The sequence below is a fragment of the Onychomys torridus genome, unplaced genomic scaffold (assembly GCF_903995425.1).
Source record: "Onychomys torridus unplaced genomic scaffold, mOncTor1.1, whole genome shotgun sequence".
NCBI lineage: Eukaryota > Metazoa > Chordata > Mammalia > Rodentia > Cricetidae > Onychomys > Onychomys torridus.
The window spans coordinates 78,220-105,580 of NW_023411754.1; the positions used below are offsets into that span (position 1 = coordinate 78,220).

At 38.1% G+C, this 27,361-nt stretch overlaps 1 pseudogene; it reads left to right on the forward strand.

Moving 5' to 3' along the window:
- On the forward strand, nt 1-25,811 carry LOC118575341 (annotated as a pseudogene).
- Nucleotides 25,812-27,361: the final 1,550 nt, after the last annotated feature.

The following is a 27,361-nucleotide window of genomic DNA, read 5'->3' on the forward strand; positions in this document are numbered from 1 at the left end:
ATGCTGTGCCCTTGGATTTTTATCCTTTGCTTTTTGCAGATTCCTATTCTTGTGTGCTCCTACAAAAGCAGTGAGTGCTTAGTCAGAATGAACTACAATTTAACTGGGGAAGGAAATGTGGTGATTGTTGGATTTTTCCCAGCTTTTGCTGTCTACCCACTCAACAAAACAATTGATTGGATAATGACGAAATTTAACAGAGATATTATGATTGAGTAAGTCTTTTATTCATTTATTCCTTTCCAAGGTTTGGCATTCATATGCCCTAGGGGAAGTACAGACTCAATCTCTATCCCATTAAGATATTTCCTAGTGACTCTTCTATTATTTTCAAATAGAAGAAGGAATTTGGGGTTTATTCTTTCTCTTTTTTGTTGTAGACATGAGGAATTTCCCCATATTCACTGTCATGCCTATTTCTCATCGGGATTTGGGTGTTGGAAATGTTAGTTCTGCAAGAGAAAGATTATATAAGAGAGGACTGATAGAATATTTGAGGGGATTCTAGAGGTCTAAGCATGCTAATGTGAGAAGGGATGATGTGACTACATTTAGTTACTAGCAATTTCCATGTGTGAAGCTCTAGTAACAAATACTGTCTGTTTGCTGCAGAAGATTTCAGAGCAGGAATGTCAGAACTGGACACTGGGACACACTCTCTGCTGTAGAAATGCCTTCATCTGTGTCAGATCCTTTATCTAAGTTCTACTATTTGTGTTATCTGATAACATATGATGTTCATGTGTTTGCTGCATATATAATATATCTATTGTGAATTTGTTGCGTGTTATGAATGTGCTTCTATGCACCCATTGACTATGATTGGGCCTCTAAAAGATTTTCTAGGCATTCTCAAAGATGCAAGATTAAGACATATTGTCAGACTAATATGCTTGAGTAACTTCAGTACTGTTAAAAAGAAACCATCATGTATGTTAGGATTTGAAAGAAGTCAGGTATATTTTATCCCAGGCTGACATGACCCTAGCTGGAGGCAACCATATAATAAGTATGAGAAAATGAGAACTGCATCTTACACTCATGTCTGAACTCAAGAAAGGAAACATGGAATGTGTGTGTGTGTGTGTGTGTGTGTGTGTGTGTGTGTGTGTGTGTGTGTGTGTTCAGGAAGTCGGTTGGAAGCAATGGATGAAAAACTACCTAAAACAAATATATGACAGATGGATTGTTGTTCATGTGACATTACTATTTCTGCTGAAATATGGCTATGGAGTAAGTCTTCAGTTCAGCAGTGGAATGGGAAAAATGTTCAAGTATGAAATGTCACTTGACATAAAGGACATTGTGATAGGTTTAGTCTGAATTGGACATGCCAAAGGGAGCTGGGGAGATTTAAAAATTGGCATCTAATAAAATATTCTCTGAAAGAGTCAACTGGCTCCAGGGAACATTGCTCATTTCATGTAAGGTTACAGTGCTGTATAGTCTACTAGACACTAGATCTTGCATGCTAGGAGGAAACTCTTCTGCTTTACAGCAGATGGTGTCCCTGTTCTTCCCTGTTCCTCCTCTTTTCCTCTGTGCTCCAATCTAAGCAGCTCAGGCACCTCTCTGCATCAGCCTGAGAATCTCTTCAGGTCCTACAGCAGCATCCCCATGCATGCAAAGATTACAATTTTAATTACATGAGCTCTCTGTGGATGGCTTGTCTAATATGTACAAGAAGAGAGTGCTGTGTCAATGTGATTTGATATCTTATGAAGTCAGAAAGGAACTAAAATAAACTTATAAAATCTATAAGAATTTAACATATTTGATTAGACAAGCCACTTCCAATTTACACTTTTCATAGAGAGTGAGACACATGCAAGCATATGCACTTCAAGGCTCACAACTACTTTCATGCTTTTGATAAAATTTTTTTACATAGGTGTGAGAAACTATGTATGTAATTAGGTATAGGAATTATTCTGTCATTCTCCAGTTTAATTTCCTCACTGTGGCACAATAAGAATATTTATTTTAATTACCATAACAACAAAACACCATATGTCATAGAGATATTATTATTTTATATGACACTAATCTTGTGTAGTCTAATTTTCTAATTGGATTTTAATTTCTTGTCAAAATTAAGGTGATAGAAATTAAATATTTGATATGTACTGAATAATGTCTAATAAGTACAATATATGTCTACTATCTGATAAGAGCAGATTAATCTACATAAGCACATGTTGATGTACACTAATAGAATCTTTATGCATGGGGATTAATTTCCCTGCAAAGTAATAATGACAGTTGCTCACTGTGTTAGAGTGCTTTTCCTTAAAACTAACTTAAAAATATGGCTGACTTAGTATGTTCAAGTTGCATTGTCTATTATGTGTGCATTTGTATATGAATAAATATAAACAATTTATAATAGAAGAATTTAAAACATTAGATTTTAATTTTTTTCTATTTTACTATGGATATTTTTCAATTTATAGTTTTTCTAAATTAAAAGATATAAGTATCTGCTCACTGGTTATTTTAAAACATTTTTACAATATAATGTTCATTTTAATATTTATATTATGTGATACTGAAGGCGTAAAATAACACAAACTTTTATTTGTTCAAGTTATTTTTATCCATTATCAAAACTATTTTTCAGAAATTGCACAGATTTTCTGCTTTGCTCTAAACCTATTTGCATTAAGTTTTGCACTGTCATAGTTATCAGAAATATTTATACATGTTCATGTATCATCATGATATTGGTATCTACAGGATAGAGGATGATAATTTACCATATATAAAAATGTGAAATGATTTAACTATGGAAATTAACATGTCTTTCTTTTCTATTTTAATCGTATGAATTGTCCATTTTATAACAAGCCCTGTGCTATCAAAACCAAACATCTTACTGGGTATCATGGTGGTGCATGCCACTAATCTGAGGACGAGTGAGGCACAAGCGGGTGAACCTATGTTTGCAAGGCAAGCATGGTCTACAGAGAACTTCAGGAACATGCAAATACATATATTGAGTGCTCTTTCAGAAATATCTTTTTAGATTCTCTGACTTTAGTAGTAGAACTAGTAAAACAAGATTTTGTAAATACCTTTTAGTGAAAAATACATATGTCATATTATTTGGGAAAGATATATACCTCTTTTGAGTTGCCCACAGTGTGTTTGGGTCTTGGTTCCCAGGGGAACAAAATGCCAAGCTCTAAGCTGTGTGTTCACAATGAGATGGAGAACCATTGTCCCATTTAGTTTTGCATTGTGGTTTACATAGTTCATATAATATAAAGAGGTCCTTATTTAAATTATATGGACTCTGTACATACTCAAAAAAAGCTTATGAACTAATATATTTTGTATTAAAATATTCTGATCAAATTTTTGAGTCTCATATTCCATTGACTGTTAGAAAATAGAAGGTTTCTGGGAAAGAATGCTGATCATTTGAAGATATTTTGAAAGTACTGTTTCATGTGGGTGGGTTTTTGAAGGCTGCTGTGTGCATAGTGGACAAAGAATACTTTCTGTAAACAAATCCTCTATCTAGAGGTTTACAAGTTCACAGAGTGTATAAAATGTAGAAGTAAAACTGACTTATGATATCATTTCTCTATTTAATTTTTCTCAAGTTACCTGTCTGTTTTTGAAAGTGGGGTATTGAAATGATCCACCATCTCTGTGCTGAGGTTGATCTGTGCTTTGATATCTAAGACTGTTTCATCAGTGAAGTTGGGGACTCCTGTATTTGATGTATATGTGATTAGCATTGCAATACCCTGTTGTTGGACTTTTCCTTTAATGAGTACAAAGAACACTTCACTGTCTCTTCTAAATAGGACAGTTATGCCTGCTTAGATTTGTGGAGGTTTTTTCTTACTTTCTTGTTGTTAGTATATCCTGACTGCAATTTTCCCTCCCTCACTCCTCCCAGTCCCCATCTTTCCTTCTCCCCCAGATCCACTCTTTCTCCATTTTCCTTCAAAAAAGAGCAGGCCTTCTAGGGGTATCAACCCAAAAGGACATAACATGATATAGTAACACTAGGCACAAACTCTCATTTTAAACCTGGCAGACACAACACAGTAGAAGGGAAAGGTCCCAAGAGCAAATGAAAGAGTCAAAGACACCCAGGCTGCCACTGTTAAAGGTCCCCTAAAAACAGCAAGCTAACAATAGCATATATGCAGGAGACCTAGCACAGGCCTGTTTAGACTCTGTGATTGCTGCTTTAGTCTCTGTGAGCCTCTGTGAGCCCTGCTAAGTTGACTCTGTAGACCTTGTTTTCCTAGTGTTCTTGGTGACCTTGTATAATCCACGGCATAAATATAACAAATTTTCTTTATCCAATCCTCCGTTGAGGGAAATCTATATTGGTCCTAGGTTCTGGATATTATGAATAAAGTCCCTAGGAATGTGGTTGAGTATCTGCATTTTTGGTAGGATGGAGTATCATTTGGGAATATGAACAAGAGTGGTATAACTGGGACATGTGGTAGATGAATTCTCAATTGTCAGAGGAACTGCCATATGGATTTCAATAGTGAGTGTATGAACTTGCACTCCCACCAGCAATGGAGGAGTGTTCCCCTTGCTCCAAATGCTCACCAGCATAAGCTGTCACTTCTGTTATGATCTTAGCCATTCTGGCTGGTATAAGATGGAATTTCAAAGTAATTGTGATTTATATTTCTGAGATGGATAAGGATGTTGAATATTTCTTTAGGTGATTTGCAGCCATTTTGGTTTCCCCTAGATAGAACTCACTGTTTAGATTTGTTCTTCATTTTTAAGTGGATGATTTGTTCTGCTGAACTCTAGTTCCTTCAGTTTCTTTAGATCTTTATTTTTTTAATTTAATTTAATTTTACATATCAGCCATGTGTTCCCCTGTCCTCGCACATCCTGCAACAACACCGCCTTCCACACACACCCACCCCATTCCCATCTCCTCTAGGGCAAAGACTGCCCTGGGCATTCACCTCAACCTGGTAGATTCAGTGCAGGCAGGTCCAGTCCCCTCCTTCCAGGCTGAGGAACATGTCCCTGCATAAGCCCCAGGTTCCAAATAGCCAGCTCATGCACTAAGGACAGGTCTGGGTCCAACTGCCTGGGTGCCTCCCAAACAGTTCAAGCTAAACAACTGTCTTGCTTATATAGAGGGCCTGATCCAGTTGGGGGCTCCTCAGCTTTTGGGTCATAATACATGTGTGTCCATTAGTTTGGCTATTTGTCCCTGTGCTTTTTCCAATCTTGGTCTCAACAATTCACGCTCTTACATTCCCTCCTCTTTCTTGATAATTGGACTCCTGGGGCTCCACATGGAGCCTGGCCTAGGATCTCTGCATCCACTTCCATCAGTTATTAGATAGGACTTCTAGCATGACTTTTAGGGTGTTTGGCCATCCAATCTCCAGACTAACTCAGTTAGGGCTTTCTCTCAACCATTACCATTAATCTACAGTGTAGGTATCTTTGTGGATTTCTGGGGACCTCTCTAGCACTTTGCTTCTTCCTATTCTCATGTGGTCTTCTTTTATCATGGTCTGTTATTCCTTGTTCTCCCTCTATGTTCTTGATCCAGCTGGGATCTCCTGCTCCCCTAAGCTCTCTTTCCCTTGAAACTTGCCCTTCATTACCCCCACTCACATGTAGATTTCATCCATTTCTCTTTCATTGGGTGATCCCTGGGTCTTTCTTAGGGTCCTCTTTTTTAGTTAGCCTCCCTGTAGTTGTGAGTAGTAGTCTAGTCATCTTTGTTTTACATCAAGTATCCTCCTATGAGTGAGTACATACAATGTTTATCTTTCTGAGTCTGGGTTACCTCTCTCAGGATGATTTTTTTCTAGATCCATCCATTTTCCTGCAAACCTCATGATGTCCCTGTTTTTCTCTGCTGAGTAGTACTCCATTGTGTCTATGTACCACATTTTCTTTATCCATTCTTCAGTTGAAGTGCATTTAGATTGTTTCTAGTTTCTGGCTATAACAAACAATGCTGATATGTACATAGCTAAGCAAATGCCCTTGTGGTGTAATTGAGCATTCCTTGGGTATATACACAAGAGTGCTATAGCTGGGTCTTAGGGTAGATGGATTCCCAATTTGCTAAGGAAGCACCATATTGATTTCCAAAACGTCTGTACAAGCTTGCATTCCCACCAGCAGTGGCGGAGAGTTCCCACATCCTCTCCAGCATAAGCTGTCTCCTGTGTTTTTGATCTTAGCCATTCTGACAGGTGTAAGGTGGTATCTCAGAGCAATTTTGATTTGCATTTCCCAGATAATTAGGAATGTTGACCAATTCCTTAAATGTCTTACAGCCATTTGAGCTTCCTCTGTTGAGAATTCTCTGTTTAGTTTTGTAGCCCTTTTCTTTTTTTTTTAATTTTTTAATATATTTATTTATTAATTTTTTTTCATTTTAAACTTCCCCCTCTCTACCCTTCTCCTGCCACGTCACCTCCCTCCCACTCTACTCCCATCCACTCCTCAGAGTGCCAATGCATTCAAGACAACTTCCTACTTTCTCTTCTATCACGTTCAGAATAACTGGATTTATGATGAGTTCTTTGATCCACTTGGACTTAAGTTTTTACATGGTGACAGGTCTACAGATTCAATGAAATCCCTATCAAAATACCATACCAATTCTTCATAGACATGGAAAGAATAATACTCAACTTCATATGGAAAAACAAAAAACCCAAGATGGCCAAAAGAATCCTGGACAATAAAACAACCTCTGGAGGCATCACGATCCTGACCTCAAGTTCCTCTATAAAGCTACAGTAATAAAAACAGCTTGATACTGGCATAAAAACTGACATGTGGACCAGTAGAATCAAATTGAAGACCCTGACATTAATCTGCACACCTATGAACATGTAATTTTTGACAAGGAAGCCAAAATTTTACAATGGAAAAATCAAAGCATCTTCAACAAATGGTGCTGGTATAACTGGATGTCAATGTGCTAAAGATTGCAAATAGATCCATATCTGTCACCGTGCACAAAACATAAGTCCAAGTGGATCAAAGACCTCAGATCTTTATATACCCTCTATCTGAAGTAGAGTTGATGGAAACTTTTCCCTATTCTGTAGGATGCAGTCTCGTCCTATTGATGGTACTAATTGCATTACAAAAGCATTTTGGTTCCATAAGGTCTCATTTATTAATTGTTGGTCTTAGTGCTAGGACTAACTATTGATGTTTCTTTGACGTAGTCATCTCCTATGCCAATGCATTTAAGGCTACTCCCCACTTTCTGTTCTGTTTGGTTCAATGTGTCTGGTTTTACTTTGAAGTCCTTGATACACGTGAACTTGGATTTTATTCAGGGTAATAAATATTAATCAATTTGGATTCTTCTACATGCAGACATATAGTTAAACCAGTACCAAAGTGGAACATGTTGTCTTTTTGCATTGTGTCTCTCTGGATTCTTCATCAAAAATCAGGTGTGCAAAAGTGTGTGGATTTATGTATGGGTCTTCAATTAGACTCCATTGATCATTCTAATCTATTTTTATGCCAATACCATGCAGTTTTTATTACTACAGCACATAGTACAGTTTGATCACAGGGATAGTGATACCTCTGCAAGTTCTTTTATTGTACAGGATTCCTTTAACTATCCTGGGGTTTTTTGTTTTTCCATATAAAATTGAATATTGTACTTTCAAGGTCTGTAAAGAATTGTCTTTGGAATTCTGATGGAGAACGTATTAAATCTGCAGATTGCTTTTGGTAAGATGGTCATTTTTACTATGTTGATACTACCCTTTCATGAGTAGGGAGATCTTTTCATCTTCTGATATCTTCTTAAATTTTTTTCTTCAGACTTGAAGTTTTTATCACACATGTCTTTCAAATGCTTGGTTGCTTGGTTGGAGTTACCCCAAGATATTGTATATTATCTGTGAATATTGTGAAGGGTGTTATATTCCTGACTTCTTTCTCATTCCTTTTGTCATTGTATATGGGAGGGCTACTAAATTTTTTGAGTTAGTCTTATATTCAGCCACATTCCTGAAGGGTTTTATCAGGTGTAGGAGCTCTTTGGTAGAATTTTTGGGGTCACTTATGTGTATTGTCAGATCATATATAAACAGTGATACATTGAATTCTAGCTTACCAATTTATATCTACTTAATCTCATTCAGTTGTCTTTTTGCTGCAGCTAGAACTTCAAGTACCATATTGCATAGAGACGGAGAGAGTACACAGCATTTCTTGTTTCCAAACTTAGTGGAACTGCTTTAAATTACTCTCTATTTAACTTGACATTGGCTATAGGCTTGCTATCATTTGACTTTATTATATTGAGGTATTATCCTTATATCCCTACTCTCATCCAGTCTACTTAGTTTTTAGTTACATTTGCATGGAAGTTTTTTCCATCCTTTCATGCTAATTTGGGGGCGATTATTAGTTGTAAATTGTGTTTCTTAGAGACAGCAAAAATCTGGGTATTGTTTTCTGATTCAACCTCTTTTCCTTTTCTCATAAGTAATATTATGAGACCACAAATATTGAAAGTTATTATTGAATGGTATATATTAATTCCTGGAATTTTGTTTGTGTTTTTAGAGATTTCATTAAACGTTTATTATTCAGATTTTTTTTCAGTAACAAGGTCTGGAATATTTTATTGTTCCCTCTGCCAACTTGAATAAGTTTATCCTTTGCTTCAGACCTAACTCTTCCTTCATTTGCCTTTTGCAAAATGGGTTTAGTGGTCATAATATTCTTCACCACATTTTATCATGAAAATTTTACCTTTCTCTATCATTCTGATTGGTAGTTTGTTGGGTATAGAAGTCTCAGGGACCGTCAGTGCTATCCCATATCTTATAGAATATCAGCCCAAACTATTCTGGTTTGCTAGTATCCCCTGAAAGAATCTGTTGCTATTCTGATAGGTCCCTCTTTGAATACAACTTGATCATTCTCATTTGTAGCTTTCCACATTTTTCTTTGTTTGGTATATTAACAGTCACTATTGTATTATAACATAGGAAGTTTCTTTTGTGGAACTTTATATTTGGAGTCCTGCAAAATCAAATAGATTAACATATATCTATAGAACATTCCAACCAAAACAAAAGAATACACATTCTTCTAAATTTTCTCTAAAACAGACAACATATTAGGATAAAGGAAAGTCTCTAATATGCAGGAAAATTTAAAGCACATCCTGACTGCTGTCAGTCATTATGGACTAAATCAAGATAAAAACAACAAAAAAGAAAGAACACAAATTCATGACTGTTAAGTTACACAAAACTGAACCATAACTGACTCAAGGAAGAAATCTAGAAATCTGTTGTATGGTGTGAGTCTTCCTCTTAAATATTGTTGTACCTTCTATGTAGGTTCAAGTTGAGAAACTACCAATGTATTTTGGCCATGATGTTTGCCATTGAGGAGATCAACAGCAATCCCTATCTCTTACCTAATACATCCCTGGGATTTGAGGTCCATAACGTCCCAAATGGTCAAAGGGGCACTCTAGCAACACTTTTTGGCTCACTTTCAGGCACTGGCTATGGCATCCCTAACTACAGATGTGCAAGAGAGGGCATGTCAGCTGCTGTACTTACAGGACCATCATGGGCAATATCAGAATACATCGGAACACTGCTGGATCTTTACAAATTCCCACAGGTGAGAGAAGACGGTGGGATAAAACAGGATGTCAGCTTGGCTTGGTGATATTTCAGCTGTTTGTGAGAAAATGAGGCATGCTTGAATAACTTCATGGAGAGGGAAATAAAGCAGACACTGTTGATATATCTATATTTTTGACTTTAGAAGAAAGAGAAGTGGAAGGAAGGCTGGAATAGACACACTACTAATAAACAACCAAATATTGTCTGTATTTCTGCAGGATATCAATAACATTGCAGTGTGTATGCATTAAGTAAAATCAACCTTGGTTCAGGGGGGCAAAGCCTGCAAATTGTTGAGTGGAATTAGCCATAGAGCATTCTGATGAATCATGAATACAGATAGAAAGACAGTACAGGAAGGGGTAGGGTGGGACATGGAATTTGGTTCTTTGTTTTGCTTTGGGACAAATGGAGATACATGTCTATTGCTGAGTCTCCAATCAAATAGTAAGGTCATATGGATGTTCTTTGTTCTCTCAGATCTAACAGGATTTGACCCTCACAACTGATATCTGAGCCTTTGATGGTAAATAAAATGATAGACACTTAGTTAAAACCTACATAAAACAGCCACCATGTACCCAGGTGGGGAGACTGGATACCCCTCGAGGCTGTACCCTGAGTGGCTGTTGGGGTACTGACTGTGGGGCTATGGGGCTGAAAACAGTAATTAAACTATCAGGAGATTCATGTGCAGCTGCTGAGTTGACAGAAGAACATCACTAGATGTTCTTGTAAACACACAGGAAGACAGATTTGAACATCAAAGGAGGATTGTCCTAAAGCTTCAAACCATTGATGTAAAATTAAGTACATTATTTTTGACAATGTTCTTCTTTCTGATTGTTTCTCCCTACAGCTTAGTTTTGGGCCTTTTGATACCACCCTCAGTGAACAAAGATGGTTTTCTTCCCTCTACCAGGTGGCCCCCAAGGACACATCTCTGACACTTGGCATTGTATTGTTGATGCTTCATTTCCACTGGAAATGGGTGGGGCTGTTCATCATAGATGATCACAAAGGTGCCCAGATTCTGTCAGATTTGAGAACTGAGCTGGAAAAAAATGGAGTCTGTGTAGCATTTGTGGAAATGATCCTAGCCATCAGGGGTTCATTTCTGACCACATCCTGGAAAAATCAGGTGAAAATCCTGGATTCATCAGCAAATGTGATTATTATTTATGGGGACACTGATTCTCTATTAAGCTTAATAGTAAGTATAAAGCAGAAGTTAGTCACATGGAAAGTCTGGGTCCTGAACTCACACTGGGATTATTCCAGATTTGATAACTATTTCCTGTTAGATGCATTGCATGGGACCCTTATTTTTTCACATCATAAGGAGGAGATTATTAATTTTACAGATTTTGTTCAGACAGCCAATCCTTCCAAATATCCACAAGACATTTATCTTCATGTATTGTGGCACTCATTCTTCAATTGCTCATTTATGAGGAAAAACTGTAAAATTGTGGATAACTGTCTGCCTAATGCCTCCTTGGGATTCTTGCCAGGGAACATATTTGACATGGCCATGAGTGAAGAGAGTTACAATGTGTACAATGCTATCTATTCTGTGGCCTACAGTCTACATGAGATGACTCTCAATCAAGTACAATTTCACACTTTTGGAAAAGGAAAAGAGATGGTATTCTTCCCATGGCAGGTAACATGTCACTCCTGTGGTATTATAACATCAGCAAAATGCCACTCTGAGGGTTTAGAAATGCACTAAAACTAGAGAATACATAGCTTAGATTATTTTCTCAAAATCTATGAGAGTGTCTGTGTAAGTAGAGGTCGATTTTAAGCCAATATGTAGTTTTATTGCAAGGGGTCTGTAGTTGGAGAGCTTCTCTCCAGGTGCCATCAAGCCCTGTTAGTCCAGCCACCCCTTTGTAAAATAAACATACAGACATTTATATTATTTAAATTCCTTGGCGATTAGCTCAGGACTACTATTGTCTAGCTCTTATTCTTATATTTAGCCCATCTTTATTAATCTATATTTTGTCATGTAGCTCGTGGCTTACCAGTACCTTATCTCTTTTGTGTCATGGCGGCGGCTGGTGGTGTCTCTCTCTCCCTAGCCTTCCACCTCCCAGTATTCTCTTCTCTCTTGTCCTGCCTATACTTCCTGCCTGGCCACTGGCCAAACAGCATTTTATTTATACAGAGAGATATCCACAGCAGAGCAATATCCACAGGGGTCATACAGTATTTTCAGGGTAAATTTTTCAATATGAAATGTCCATTAACACCAGAGATTTCACACAACAGAAAGCACAGACAGAGGTTTGTCACAATGACATAGATACTGCTAAAATGCTTATGTTCCATAAATGATCACTCATAAAATCATTCATTTTACATAGAGAACTCTAAATATTTTCAAAACTTAATTGGATGTGACTAAATTTCCTTTTTTTATATTATTTTATGAACATTAGTGTTTTGAATGCATGTATGTCTGGTGAGGAGGTTGGCTTCCCTGGAACTGTAGTTACAGACAGTTGTAAGCTGTCATGTGGATTCTGGGAATCCAGCCCTGGTCCTTTGTTAGAGCAGTCGGTGCCCTTAACCTCAGAGCCATCTCTCAGGCCCAGGTATGACTATATTTTAAAAGAAGGTGGGAGTTTTCTCCATGCACATATATCATTTAGGAGTGCTTCGTTCTGTTTTCTAAAGGAAGTGATTGGAATATTTTAGAACCATAATGATGTTTCCATTACCCTTGGGTATAATTTGATTGATATGAGTGATACCTATATTAAAGGTGCTTTTCACAACAGAGATTAAAATAAAAAAGAAATGTTGCCTAATTCTGCCTCTGTTGTACCTCTCTGGAATTTATGTAACATAACAGCATGCATCTCTTCCAGCTTCACCCTTTTCTAAAGAACACACAACTCATCAATCATGCTGGAGACCAGGTGGTTCTGGATGGGAAGAGGAAATCACATGCAGAATATGACATTCTCAATTTTTGGAATTTCCCAAAAGGTCTTGGGATAAATGCAAAAGTAGGAATATTTTCTCCAAATGCTCCAGAAGGCCAGAATTTCTCCTTATCTTCTCACATGATACAGTGGGCCACAGGATTAACAGAAGTGTGTTTCATCTTACTTCACTATTTTGACCTGTATGTAAATTTCAAAAACATATTTATGTCTACACAGGACCCATTTATGCATACATACTAACCAACAATATAAAGAATTTTCTTCATATCTAATTTTTCTGGATGAACTATTTATTTTCCAATCTGGCCAATTATTTAATATGGGTTTTCATCATTACCACAGATCATCTGACAAAAGATTTATTTCATCCCATTTTGAAAATTTTCAGCCAATCTTCAGTTGGACTTTTGCTTCCAGGCCCATGTCAAGACAGAAGAGCATGATGAAAATATTTAGATGTGTTAGTTGTTGGTTTTGCTCTTGCAAAAAGGCTACTTAACAAACAGTATGGGAGGTTTCCCTTGGTTCGAACTTTGAGAGTATATTCATTCACTGCAGGAAGTCATGTTTTAAGGTGGTAGAGATAGCTGTTCATAATGCATCAATAGTCAGGATGCAGAGATAGCTAAATGCTACTATTATCATCCTTTCTTCCTTTACAATGATTAGGGAACAGGACCAATAACACGAGGTCACCCACTTTAGAGAGCTTTTTTCACCTCAAGTAACCTAATGTAAAAAACCTTTCATAATAGTTCTCCTAGATTGGTTTCCACGATGGTTCTACGATGACCCACTACTGTGGAAGTCAAGATGAATACTTACCATAGAAGACTTTCTATCGAGAAGTCAAGACACAGTAGGTTGTAGTCTCATCAAGACATGGTACAAAAGACCTAAATTCTGACTTTAATGCCTCGTCTCATAATCTTTCAACAATTTTCAAATAAAGCGATGTTATTAGGGTCAAACATTGACCACATGAGCTTGTGATGATGCACTTTAGCATTAAAAACTTCAACTATCTGCATTTACAATACTAACATAAATAAACTGACAGTTCTATATTCAAAAACACTCTACTAGAGATTTCATAAAACATGGTCATTTGCTAACATTCATGTTATTATTCTCAGATTCCTCAGTCTTTATGCAGTGAGAGCTGTCATCCTGGATTCATGAAAACCCACCGAGAGGGTGAGGCTGCCTGTTGCTTTGACTGCAAGCAATGTCCAGAGAATGAGATTTCCAATGAGACAGGTACATGTCAATCATGCAGAACACATCACAGCTTTCCACACCTGCAATATCCAAGCAAATGAAAAATATCTGTAAGTGAACTGCCATCAGTTCACTTCAGTAAAGACAGTCCTCTTCCTTCCAACTATTAGGAAACCACAGGTTACAGTTTATTTCTCCCACTGAAATAACACACGCATTGTAATGAAATTCATAACTGCTCTGTGTTCTTGAATCCTTGTGCACATATCTGTCCAGAGAAAAACACTCTTACCACACTAGTGCAGTATGCTTCATGTCACCATGCGCTCTGTCTCTGTTTCTTCTCTATTGTTGTGCAAAGGCACTAGGACCAAGCAACTTGTAAAAGAAGACATTTAATTGACTTACAATTTCAGACTGTTTAGGGGCCATGTAGGCACAGCAGAGGCATGTGTGGTAGGTTGAATGAGATAGGCCCTCTTATGCTTGCATACTTGGCCTACAGGTGTGGAACTGTTGAGAAGGATTAGGATATGTGCCTTGTTGAAGGAGGTCTGTCATTGAGGGTGGGAATAGAGATTACAAAAGCCTGCTTAATTCCCATTTCTCTCTCTCCTCTCTCTCTCTCTCTCTCTCTCTCTCTCTCTCTCTCTCTCTCTCTCTCTCTCTCTCTCTCTCTCTCTCTCTCTCTCTGTCCATCATGCCTATAGATCAGGTGTAAGCTCTCAGCTACTTTTCCAGCTCCATTCCTTTCTTGCTGCAGCTTGCCATGTTCCCCATCTGGAACTGTGAGCCTGCAAGGTAAATTCCTCCTCTTATTAGTTGTCTTGGTTATTATGCCTCTTCATAGGAATAGACATTTAACTAAGATAGCGTGTCAACAGGATTTTAGAGACTGATCCCCAAGTAGGAGACAGAGAAAACAAACTGTGATAGACAAGATCCTTAAAACGTTTCCACAGCAACAGGCCTCTCTCCAAAGGTCCACACCTCCTAATCCCTTACAAATAGCTCCACCACGTGGGGACCAAGCATACAAATTTGTGATGTAAGGGGGGACATTCTCATTCAAAGTACTGTATTTTTCCCTTACACACATAGTCTTGTGAGCATATCATAGTTTTATTTTTACTTTAATTCAATTTTATGATAATTCTGTATATTATACAAATATCCTGAGCACAGCCTCCCCACCCTTCACTGCACCCAACCACACCCTCTACCTCCCCTTCTTCCCCAGATTCACTGTTTTTTCAGTTTCCTTCCAAAAATGACAGGCCTGTGAGTATATCAACTGAACTTGACATAACAAGATGCAATAAGACTGAGAATAAACTCTAATATCAATGCTGGACCAGGCTACATAGTAGGATGAAAGACTCCCATGTACAGGCAAAGGAGTCATGGACACATCCACTTGCAACTGCTAGGAGTCCCACAAAAATCTCAAGCTAAAATAAATTCAGTATGTAATCAGAAAGCCAGGCACAGACCCATGGAGGATCCCTGATTGTTGCTTCAGTCTCTGTGAACCCCTATGAGCCCTGCTTATATGATTCTTTGGGCCATGATCTCCTGGTGACTACAACCTCTATGGCTCCTACAATCCTTCCTCCTCCTCTTCAGTGTAGTTTACCAAACTTCCTATAATGTTTGGCTATAAGTCTCTGCATCTCATCAACTGCTGGAGTTAATCTTCCTGATGATGATTGGGCAAGGCACCAGTCAATGATTGTATCAGAATATGATTAGAAATCATTTCATTGACTTTTTCTTTATTTATTTCCTTCTTTTTTTCTTTTTAATAGTTTTTGGATCTCTTCTAGGTCTCTAAGCATTCAGCTTCATGTTCCTGGACATCCAGGCAATGTCAACCATGAGCTGTTTCTGATGATTTGGCCCTCAAGACAGATCAGTCACTGATTGGCCACCCCATAAGTTCTGAGGCACCACTGCACCATTATAGCTTGTTTTCAGTGCAGGTTGTGGGTGGAAAGTGTGGTGGCTGGATTGGTGTTCATGTCCCACCAATGAGAGCCTAGCCTGGTGACATAAGATGGCCAGTTTAGGCTCCATATCCTCTATTACTAGGTGTTCTCCTAAGGGTTATCCTCACACCTTCCAGAGAGTATCCACTGCACTAGATTTCTACATACTTTCCTATATATCCACTTATTCCAATAGTCTGTCCTTATACTCTCTCCCTGTATTCCTCACTCTGCACCTGATCCCTCCTCTTCTCATTCCCCACCTGCCCCCAGTACACCCACAAAACTCTATTACATTTCCCTTTCCCAGGGATGTTCATTTGTCACCCCTCGAGCCCTCCTTGTCACTTAGCATCTCTGTGTCTGTGGAATGTAGTGTGATTATCCTCTATTTAACAACTGATGCTCACTGATAAGTGAGTATACCTCTCCTTTGTCTTCCTTTTTCTGGATTACCTCACAAATTATGTTTTTTTACTACTTACATCCATTTACCAGCAATTTTCATGAGGTCATTTTTTCTATCAGATATATAATACTCCATTCTATAAATGTACCACATTTTCTTTCTCCAGCTTTTGGTTGAGGGGTATCTGCATTGTTTCCAGTTTCTAGCTCTTATGAATAACACTGATGTGATCAGGGTTGAGCAAATTACTTTATGAAAGGATGGAATGTCCTTTGGCTATGTGCCCAAGAGTGGTAGAGCTGGGTCTTGAGGTAGGTCAGTTCCTGAATTTCTGAGGAATTGCTATATTTGTTTTATACTGGCTGTACAAAATTTCACTCCCACCAGCATGGAAGAATGTTCTCCTTTTTCTGTATCTTCACTAGCATAAGAAGTCACTTGTGTGATTGATCATAGCCATTCTAATTGGTGTAAGATGAAATCTCAAAATCCTTTTATTTTGCATTTCCCTGATGGCTAAAGATACTGAATATTTCTTCCAGTGTTTCTCAGGCATTTTAGTTTCCTCTATTTAGAATTCTCTGTTTAGATTTATACCATATCTTTTCATTTGATTATTTGGTTTGTTGATGTCCAGTTTCTTTAGTTCTGTTTATCATTTGATGTATTTGATATAGACATGGTGAAAACTTTTCCCATCTCAAGCCTGCCATTTTCTCTTATTTATGTGTCCTTGCCTTACAGAAGCTTACCAGTTTCATGGGCTCCCATATTTTAGTTGTTCATCTTAGTACTTGTGCTATGGGTACTCTCTTCAGGAAGTCATCTCCTGTGCCAAAGGGTTCAAAGCTACTCCCCACTTTCACTTCTGTTAAGTTCAGTGAATCTGGTTTCTTCTTCATGTTGAGGCTTTTGATCCATTTGGACTTGAGTTCTATGCAAGATGATGATTATAAATCTATTTGCATTCTTCTACATTCAGATACCCAGTGAGACCAGTACCATTTGCGGACTATGTCTTCATTTTCCATTGTGCCTCTCTGGCTTCTTTATCAAAATTCAGGTGTCCATAGGTGTGTGCATTTAAATCTGGGTCTTCTATTAGACTCCATTGATCAATCTATCTGTTTTTAGGCCAATACTTGATAGGTTTTGCTACTATAGTTCTGTAATAGAGTTTTAAATCAGGGATGGTGATACCTCCAGCAGTTCTTTTATTATACAGGATTGTTTTAGCCATCCAATGTCTTTGCTTTGCCATATGAAAGTGAGTCTTGTCCTTTCAGCTCTATAAAGGGTGGGATTGTATTGCAATTTTGACATGGATTACATTGAACCTGTAGATTGCTTTTGGTAAAATGGCCATATTTTGCTAAGTTGAACCTATTGATCCATGAACATGAGAAACATTACATCTTCTTATATAGTCTTCAGTTCTTTCTTCAAACACTTAAAGTTGATGTTATGCAAGTCTTTCTCTTGCTTATTTAGGGTTACTACAAAAGATTTTATATTGTTTATGGCTATAGTGAAGGGGGTTGTTTCCCTGAATTTCTTCTCAAACACTTTCTAATTTGTAAAGGAGAGCTACTGAATTTTTTTTATTAATCTTGTATTCAGCCACATTGCTGAAGAGGGTTATCAGCTGGAGGAGGTCCCTGATAGAATTTTGGGGTCAATTATGTATACATTATATCATCTGCAAATAATGATACTTTCAATTCTGCCTTTCCAATTTGTATGCCCTTTATCTCCTTAGTTGTCTTATTGTTCTAGCTAGAACTTCAAGTACTATATTGAGGATTTTAGGGGGATTGCATAACTTTGTGTTGTTTCTGAATTTAGTGAAATTTCATGAGTTAATCTCCATTTACTTTAATGTTGGCTATAGGCTTGATGTAAATTGCCTTTGTAATGATTAAATATGTGCCTTGTATCCCTAATCTCTCTAAGACTTTTATCATGAAGGGTATTGGATTTTGTCAAAGGATTTTTCCATATGCAATGAGATGATCCTATGTGATTTTCTTTCTTTTAGTTTGTTTATATGGTGATTATATTTACTGATTTTCATATGTTGAAACATCCCTAAATCTCTAGGATGAAGCCTACTTGGTCAAGATGGTTGATCTTTTGGATATGTTCTTGGATTCTATTTGCAAGAATTTTATTATATTTGCAACTATTTATAAAAGGGAAATTGGTCTGTTATTCTCTTTCTTTGTTGACCCCTTTTGTGATTTGCATATCAAGGTGACCATGATCTCAAAATGAATGTAGCAAAGTTCCTTCTGCTTCGATATTGTGGAATAATTTGAGGTGTGTTGGTATTACCTCTTCTTCAACAGTATGGGAGAATTCTGAAATAAAACCACCTGGCACTGGGCTTTTATTCCTTGGGAGACTTTTAATGACTGCTTCTATTTCCTTAGTGCTTATAGATCTATTTAAATAGTTTATCTGAACTTGATTTAAATTTGGTAAGTTGTATCTATCAAGAAAAACATCCATTTCTTTGAGATTTTCCAATTTTTTGAAATACATGTTGTTAAAGTATGACCTAATGATTCCTTGAATTTCCTTGGTGCCTATTGTTATGCCCTTCCCTTGTCATTTCTGATTTTGTTAATTTGGGTATTTTCTCTCTGCCTTTTAATTAGTTTGGATAGTGGTTAGTCTAACCTGTTGATTTTCTCAAAAACCAGCTCATTGATTCGCTGTATTCTTCTCTTTGATTCTATTTTATTAATTTCAGTGTGCAATTTGATTATTTTTGCCATTCACTCTTTCTTAAGTGTTCTTGCTTCTTTTTGTTCTAAAGCTTTCAGATGAACTATTAACTTAGTGGTGTGAGTTCTCTCCACTTTTTATGTAGGCACCTTTTTCCAACCCTTTACTCAGAAATAATGTCTATATTTGGTGCACAGATGTATTTGTTCTATGCAGCAAGAGGATAGACAAAGTTTTCATATTCATTCTCTTACCTGTCTTTTTATTGGGGAATTGAGTCTATTAATATGAAAAAAATGTTAGTGATCAATGATTGTTAATTCCTGTTACTTTGTTGGTGGTGGTGGTTTTGTGTGTGTGTGTGTGTGTGTGTGTGTGTGTGTGTGTGTGTGTGTGTGTGTGTGTGTGTGTGTGTCTGTGTGTATGTGTGTGTGTGTGTGTTTGTGTGTGTGTGTGATTCCATTCTTTGGTTTTTGTTGGTATGAGATTATCTATTGCCATATTTTAGTGCATATAGTTAACCTTTTTGGAGCTTGGTTGGAATTTTGCTTCCCATGCCGTCTCTAGACCTGGGTTTGGGGATGAATATGATTTAAATTTGACTTTGTCATGAAATATCTGGTTTTCTCTGTCTTTGATGATTGAGCATTTTGCTGGATATAGTAGTCTGGGCTGACATCAACTTTCTCTTAGAGTCTTCATACCAAATCTCCTGACTCTTCTGGCGTTTATAGTCTCCCTTAATAAGTTTGGTATCATTTTATTTTATTATTAAGAGATTTTTCTATTCATGTTACGTATCAACCATGTATTCCCCTGTCATCCCACCCCCAGCATTACTTCTGAAAACACCCCTGATTCTCACCTTCTCCAAGGCAAGGTCTCCACTGGGGAGTCAGCAGAGCCTGGTAGATTCAGCTGAGGCAGGTCCAACTCCGAGCTCCCTACACCAAGGCTGAGCATATTGTCTCAGCATAGGCAGTAGATTCCAAGAACCTGGCTCATGTACTAAGGACAAGCCGTGGTCTCACTGCCTGGGGGCCCCCTAAACAGTTCAAGCTAAACAACTGTCTCACTTATCCAGAGGGCCTAGTCCAGTACCATGGGGGCTCTTCAGCTATTGGTTCATAGTTCATGTGTTTCCACTAGTTTGGCTGGTTGTCTCTGTAATTTTTCTACTCATGGTCTCAATGGATCTTGCTCATATAATCCCACCTCTCTCTCACTGGTTAGACTCCTAGAGCTGCACCTGGGACTTGGCCGTGGATCTCTGAATCTGCTTCCATCAGTCACTGGATGAAGGATCTATCATGACAGTTAGGGTGTTTGGTCTTTCAATCACCAGAGTAGGTCAGCTTAGGCACACTCTCAACCATTGCCACTGAAGTCATCTTTGTGGATTCCTGGGGACTGCTCTAGTACTCTGCTTCTTACTATTTCCATGGTGTCTTCATTTATCATGCCTTCTTTTTCCTTGTTCTTCCACTCTGTTCCTGATACAGCTAGGACCCACCACTCCCCTAAGTTCACTTTCCCCTGACTCTTGCCCTCCATTAATCCTCTTACCACCAGTTTACTCATGTAGATCTCATCCATTTCTCAATTGCTGAGGGATCCCTCTGTCTTTCCTAGGATTCTCATTATTAGGTAGCCTCCCTGAAGCTGTGAGTTTCAGTCTGGTTATCCTTTGCTTCATATCTAGTATCCACTTATGAGTGAGTATACACAGTGTTTGTCTTTCTGAGTCTGAGTACCCTCACACAGCATATTTTCTGGTTCCATCCATTTGCCTGCAAACCTCATGATGTCATTGTTGTTTCCCTGCTGTATATGTACCACATATAATTTATCCATTCTTCAGTTGAAAGGCATCTAGGTTTTTTCCAGGTTCTGGTTATTACAAATAATGCTCCTATGAACATAGTTAAGCCTATGTCCTTGTGGTATGACTGAACTTTCCTTGGCAATATGCCCAAGAGTGGTGTAGCTATTTATACTACAATCTTGAAGAAGATTGATTCCAAATTTTCTGAGAACCAGCCATACTGATTTCCAAAGTGGCTGTACAAGTTGGCACTCCCCCCAACTGTGGAGGAATGTCCCCTTTGCTCCAACATTGACTATCATTAGTGTTTTTGATCCTAAACATTCTGACAAGTGTAAGATAGTATCTGAGAGTCCTTTTTATTTGCATTTCTCTGATAACTAAGGATGTTGAGCAATTACTTAAATGTCTATCATACCTTAGAGCTTCTTCTGTTGAGAATTCTGTTTTGCTCTCTAGCCCATTTTTTAATTGGACTGTTAGGTATTTTGATGTCTAGTTTCTTGAATTCTTTATATATGCAGGAGATTACATGTGGAGTTGGTGAAGAACTTTTCCCATTTTGTAGGCTGTCATTTTGGTCTTATTGACAATGTTTTTTGTCCTACAAAAGCTTCTTAGTTTCAAGAGGTCCCATTTATTAATTGTTGCTCTCAGTGTCTGTGCTAGTGGTGTTATATTTAGAAAGTGGTCTCTGTTGCCAATGGGTTCAAAACTACTTTCTACTTTCTCTTCTGTCAGGTTCAGAGAAACCAGATTTATGTTGAGGTCTTTGAACTACTTGGACTTAAGTTTTGTGCATGGTGACAAATATGAATCCATTTGCAATCTTCTGCATGTTGACATCCAGTTATGAAAGCATCATTTGTTGAAGATGCTTTCTTTTTTCCATTGTACAGTTTTGGCTTCTTTGTCAAAAATTATATGTTCATAGTTGTGTGGACTAATGTCAGTGTCTTCAATTTGATTCCATCGGTCCACATATTAGTTTTTATGACAGTCCCAATATGTTTTTATTACTGTACCTCTAATAAAGTTTGAAGTCAGGGATTGTGTTGCCTCCAGAGGTTGTTTTACTGTACAGCGTTCTTTTAGCTATCCTGGGTAGTTTTTTTTTTTTCCATATGAAGTTGAGTATTGTTCTTTCCACCTCTATGAAGAATTGTGCTAGAATTTTAATGGGAATGACGTTGAATCTGTAGATTATTTTGGTAAGATTGACATTTTTAGTATGTTGAGCCTACCTATCCATGAACATGTGAGAGCTTACCATTTTGTGATATCTTCTACAATTTCTTTCTTCAGGGACTTATCTAACAGGTCCTTCTCTTGCATAGTTAGAGTTAACCCAAAGTATTTTATATTATTTGTGGCTATGGTATTCTAACAGGTCTCCCTTTATATGTTACATGATTTTTTTCCCTTTCATCTTATAATGGTTGTATTAGAACATTGTTTTATGTGTTCAGTGTTTTACTTATTATGTGGCTTTGGGACATTTTTTCTGGTCCAATAGCTGGTGTTCTGTTAGCTTCTTGTACAGGCAAGTCCTTCTTTAGGTTAAAATATTTTTCTACTATGAATTTATTTCCTTTTTTTTTAGGCTGATATTCTTCTTATATTTGTAGTATTCTTACTTTGGTCTTTTCATAGATTTCCAAATTTTCTGGAAGTTTTGCATTAAGAATTTTTTAGATTTAACATTTCCTTTGACCAATGAATCTGTTTCTTCTATTGTATCTTTCACACTTGAAAGTCTCTCTTCCATCTCTTGAATTCACCTGTACTTCCTGTTCACTTACCTAGATTTTTGATTTCCAGAATTCCCTCCTTCTGTGTATTCTTTATTGCTTCTCTTTCCATTTTCAGGTCATGAACAGTTTCCTTCACCTGTTTCTTTGTCTTTTCCTCAATTTTATCATGGGATGTTTTTCACTCCCTCTATCATCTTCATAAAGTTGTTTTTAAAGTTGCTTTCTTGTGCTTCAGTGCTGTTGGAATGTTCAGGTCTTTGGTTATAAGGTAGCTGGTCTCTGGTGATGCCATAGTATCCTTTATGTTAATGATTGTATTCTTACACTGGCATTTAGGCATCTAGGTTTGCATTAGTTATACATCTAGATATTTCTGATTTTGTCTTTGTTGAATGGGTGTTTTGTTTCTTAGTTTCTGTTTCCTCTGTGGTCTTCTGGCCTAAGTGGTAAGGGATTCTAGTGACTAGGCAGTTTATAGGACCAGTAGTGTATCTCCAGTGGGGTTTTGCGGCCTGCAAGACCTCTGGGATTGAGATGCCTACCTGGCCTCTGTGGTTCCAATAATTTGTGTGGCCTCTTGTATTCTTGCTATCTGCTTGGTGTCTAGGATTCCTAGTACATCACAGTCTATAGTAAAGAAGCTGAAGTTGTGGGCTGCTATAGGGAGTACAGGTAGTATGCAGTTGGGGGCTGTTGGGCCAGCTTTGGTGAGTGTTGGTTAGCAGTGGGCAGTGTCTTAGCTAGGGTCTCTAGCACCAGCCTGGCCTGAGGTAAAACAGAAGTCTTCTGCCTAAGGTGTGAGGTGGTGGAATATGGAGCCCAAAGGAGAAAGTATAGTGTGGGCCTGTAGAGCAGGCATATAGGAGTGTTAGCAGGTGGTATGGTATCATACCTCAGGTCCATAGGAGGAGCCTGTCATCCAGTAAAGGTGCCAGAGATTTGGGCTGGAATATGGAGCCCAAGAGACATAGTGCTGATGGGCTATGTTGGGAATGCTTAAATAGTGTTACCCATCAGTGGGCAGAGACATACCTGGTGACCCTAGGATGTTCCAGAGCTGTTTCCTGGAATATGAATCCAATTGAAGGGGATGCTAGGGGCCCTAGATCCAAACTGGCCTTTGGTAAAGCAGACGTCCTCTGCTGAAGTTGCAGGTTGGAATATGGAGCCCTAAAGAGACAGTGAAGCCTGGAACTGTAGGGAAGACTGGGGTCCTTAGGAACAGCCTGGACTCCATGAAAGTGCCAGAGTTTGGGGCCATAATATGGAGATGAGTGGGGATGGCAATGATATGGGAGCTGTTGTTTTTCTTTATTTTCTTCTGGTCTTGTTGGAAATTTTCTTTATACTTTGATTCACAGCTTTGTGTTTTTGTGCTTTTGTGGTTTATGTGTGCATATGTGAGAGAGTGAGTTTATTTAATTGTCGTTTTATTTGGTTTGTTGTGAGTTTGTTTTATTCTTTTTTAAAGAAAGAGAGAAAGACAGGGTGTGGAATTGGGTGGGCATGAAGTTGGGGAGAATCTGAGAGGAATTCAGAAGGTGCAAAATCATGATCAGAATTTTTTATATTGGGATTGTGAATGGTAATGTGATGATATAAAGAGAATTAAATATATATCAAATATTAAAAGTGTAGAGAAATACAGACATTATTACTACATGGAAAATAAGGTCAAAAAATCCATCATCGCAAATTATAATCAAGAGTAAATTGATAAGACACCAGGCACGAGAGTAGAAACACTTGTCCATACGGACATAAGAATACATGAATAGTTCTTTATCTATGAAATACATAGCTACTACTGTACAGAGTTATGAAAACAGTGTCACTGATGAAGTGCTTCATGGCTGCAAGAATTTAAGAATTTTAACTGATTCAGGCTCCTTCATAGAATGAAGGCACTTAGAGAACACCATGGATTTTATGAATGTAGACACATTTGGAATAAAAGAGAACATCATTATATGATTTCAAAAAGACATTCTCTCTATTGCACTGAAGTCTCATGCCCTCTTAAGAATGGAGATGTATTAATGAAGAGCAATTTCAGAGTGAAATAAGGTCCATGTGATGTATGTCAGTGCACTAGTGACTTGTAAAACAGATACAACAGTGTCACTCAAGGTGAGGATACCATATGAGTAACAACAGAGAAAGCATTGGTGCTGCTTAATTTCTGTCACCATGAAGTAGAAGGCAAATTGAATTTAATCCTTCTGTATTTGTATGTGAAACAAAGCAAGGGCGGTTCAGGTATCTTGCAAAGTTCTGGAGCAGGTAAGTGACTGAGAATAAAAGAGGAAACCTGAGTATGCATTCATGATCACCTGCATTTCTGCCAGATGTAGATCAGTGTGTGAAGTGTCCAGAAACTCACTATACAAATAATGAGAAGAGCCACTGTCAACATAAGACTGTGACATTCTGGCCGATGATGACCCTTGGGGAAGATATTCAGTGTCATGTCCTTGGGCTTCTCCTCACTCACAGCTATTGTTCTTGGGGTGTTCCTGAAGCACAGACACACTCCCATTGTCAAGGCTAATAACCGGCATCTCAGTTACATCCTGCTCATCACTCTGGCCCTCTGTTTTCTCTGTCCCTTGCTTTATATTGGCCATCCTAGCACAGTTACCTGTATCATGCAGCAGAACACATTTGGACTACTGTTCACTGTGGTTCTTTCTACTGTGATGGCCAAAACTCTCACTGTACTTATAGCCTTCAAGATCACTGCTCCAGGGAGAATGAGGAGCTGGCTGCTGATAGCAAGGGCCCCTAATTTCATCATTCCCATCTGTACCGTGCTGCAAGTTATTCTCTGTGGAATTTGGCTGGCAACCTCTCCTCCATTTATTGACAAAGATGCTCATTCAGAACATGGACACATCATCATCCTTAGCAACAAAGGCTCAGCTGTTGCCTACATCCTGGGATACCTGGGAACACTGGCTATAGGCAGCAACCTTATGGCTTTTTTATCCAGGAATCTGCCTGACACATTCAATGAAGCCAAGTTTCTGGCTTTCAGCATGCTGGTGTTCTGCAGTGTCTGGGTCAGCTTCCTCTCCATCTACCACAGCACCAAGGGGAAGGTCATGGTGGCTATGAAGTCCTCTCTGTCTTGGCCTCTAGTACATCACTCTGATGCATCATCTTTGGCCCCAAGTGCTACATCATACTATTAAGACCAGAAAGGTACTCTCTTCATCACATTAGAGACACAACATATTCTAGAAGAACAAACCTTAAAACCTACTGATTTTTGAAGCATGATTGTTCTTCACTATCTGAATACTCACATATGAAGTCATAATTTGGCATTTGATCCCATAGGCTATTATTTCTTTAAGTAATCATATTACGCTAAATGAATTCTGCGACCATCCTCTTAGTCATGTTGACATACATCCAGCATGTTGAGTCCTCCTCTTGCATTCACTATTAATTTGTGTTATTGATTTCATTGGCTGATGAAATCCTAATTTGGGTGTTGGTCCACTTGGATCATTCACATGTCTTATTAATTTGACCACTAGATTATTCCAAAAAATTATTTCCACTGTCAAATACATATGCTGCTGAACAGGGTCAAGAGTTTACACATGTAAATATTCTTAAACATTTTTGTAAACTTGACATTCAGTACAACAAATTTCTGTCATTATAGAGTTTTGTTTCTGAAGCCCTTGAGACATTTCTGCCATTTGTCTTGCGTTCTTTTCTTATATGACTTTTATCCTGAAGAAATTCAAATTATTCACATTCAATATAAGTTTTCATAAAAGATTGTACTATAGCAAATCACTGCATAATGAGCTACATATTAAGTTATGGCAAATTTAGGACCTCATTTTATAAACCAACACTAAATGTCAACCAGAACAACCAATTTGCAGTCAATACCTAGAGCCTCTCTATGAATTATGGTGCCCTGTGTCAAATGCCCAGACATAACTACTCCCACTGACTCTGTACTCACTTCTCTGTGTTACTCTATCCATCCACACAGCCTTTAACTTGTCACTTCCTCACAGTCCATTACCTTTTGCTAAATTGGTGCATATTCCTTCAACTCATACAGACTGGGAAAGACCTTGATTCTAGGAAGATACAGGATTTGCTCTCCCTAGTACCCACCTGTCTGGTGGTGGCATGGGTGGGCATGAGCTTCCTTGTTTCCCCTACCCTCACCCAGCAATGCTTTGGCCATGGGGAAGAGCTGTCCCTGTGGTATTAAGAGCTGAAGGTATTCTTTTAATTGATGTCTCCTCTTCCCAGATGACTTTAGTTGTGATGACTCAGATGTATCAAGTTGTCAGGAAACTATCAAGCACAATTGACACCACATAATTTTGGCACATAACTACATCACTACAAATCTACCTTTCCTTTCCCATTCATCCCCAAGATCTCACATTAAATTCTAATTAGGGGATGGAAAGATGGCTGGGCATTTAACAGCACAGGTTATTCTTCCTGAGAACCCAAGTTCAAGTCCCAGCACCAACAAGGCAGCTCACACCTGTCTGTAACTTTAGTCCCATGGGATTCAATACCCTGACACAGATATAACACACGCAAAAGACCAGTGCACATAAAATAAAAACGAATAAATATTTTTTAAAAGATAAGTAAATGTCCCACAGTTTTAAAAGTCAGACAATGGAACACAATAAAATTTCACTCAGAGGTTAAGAGTACTGGCAGATTTTCCAGAGGTCCTGAGTTCAACTTGCAGCAATTGCATGTTGGCTAACAACCAGCAATAAAGAGAACTGGTGCCTTATTCTGGCATTCAGAAATACATGC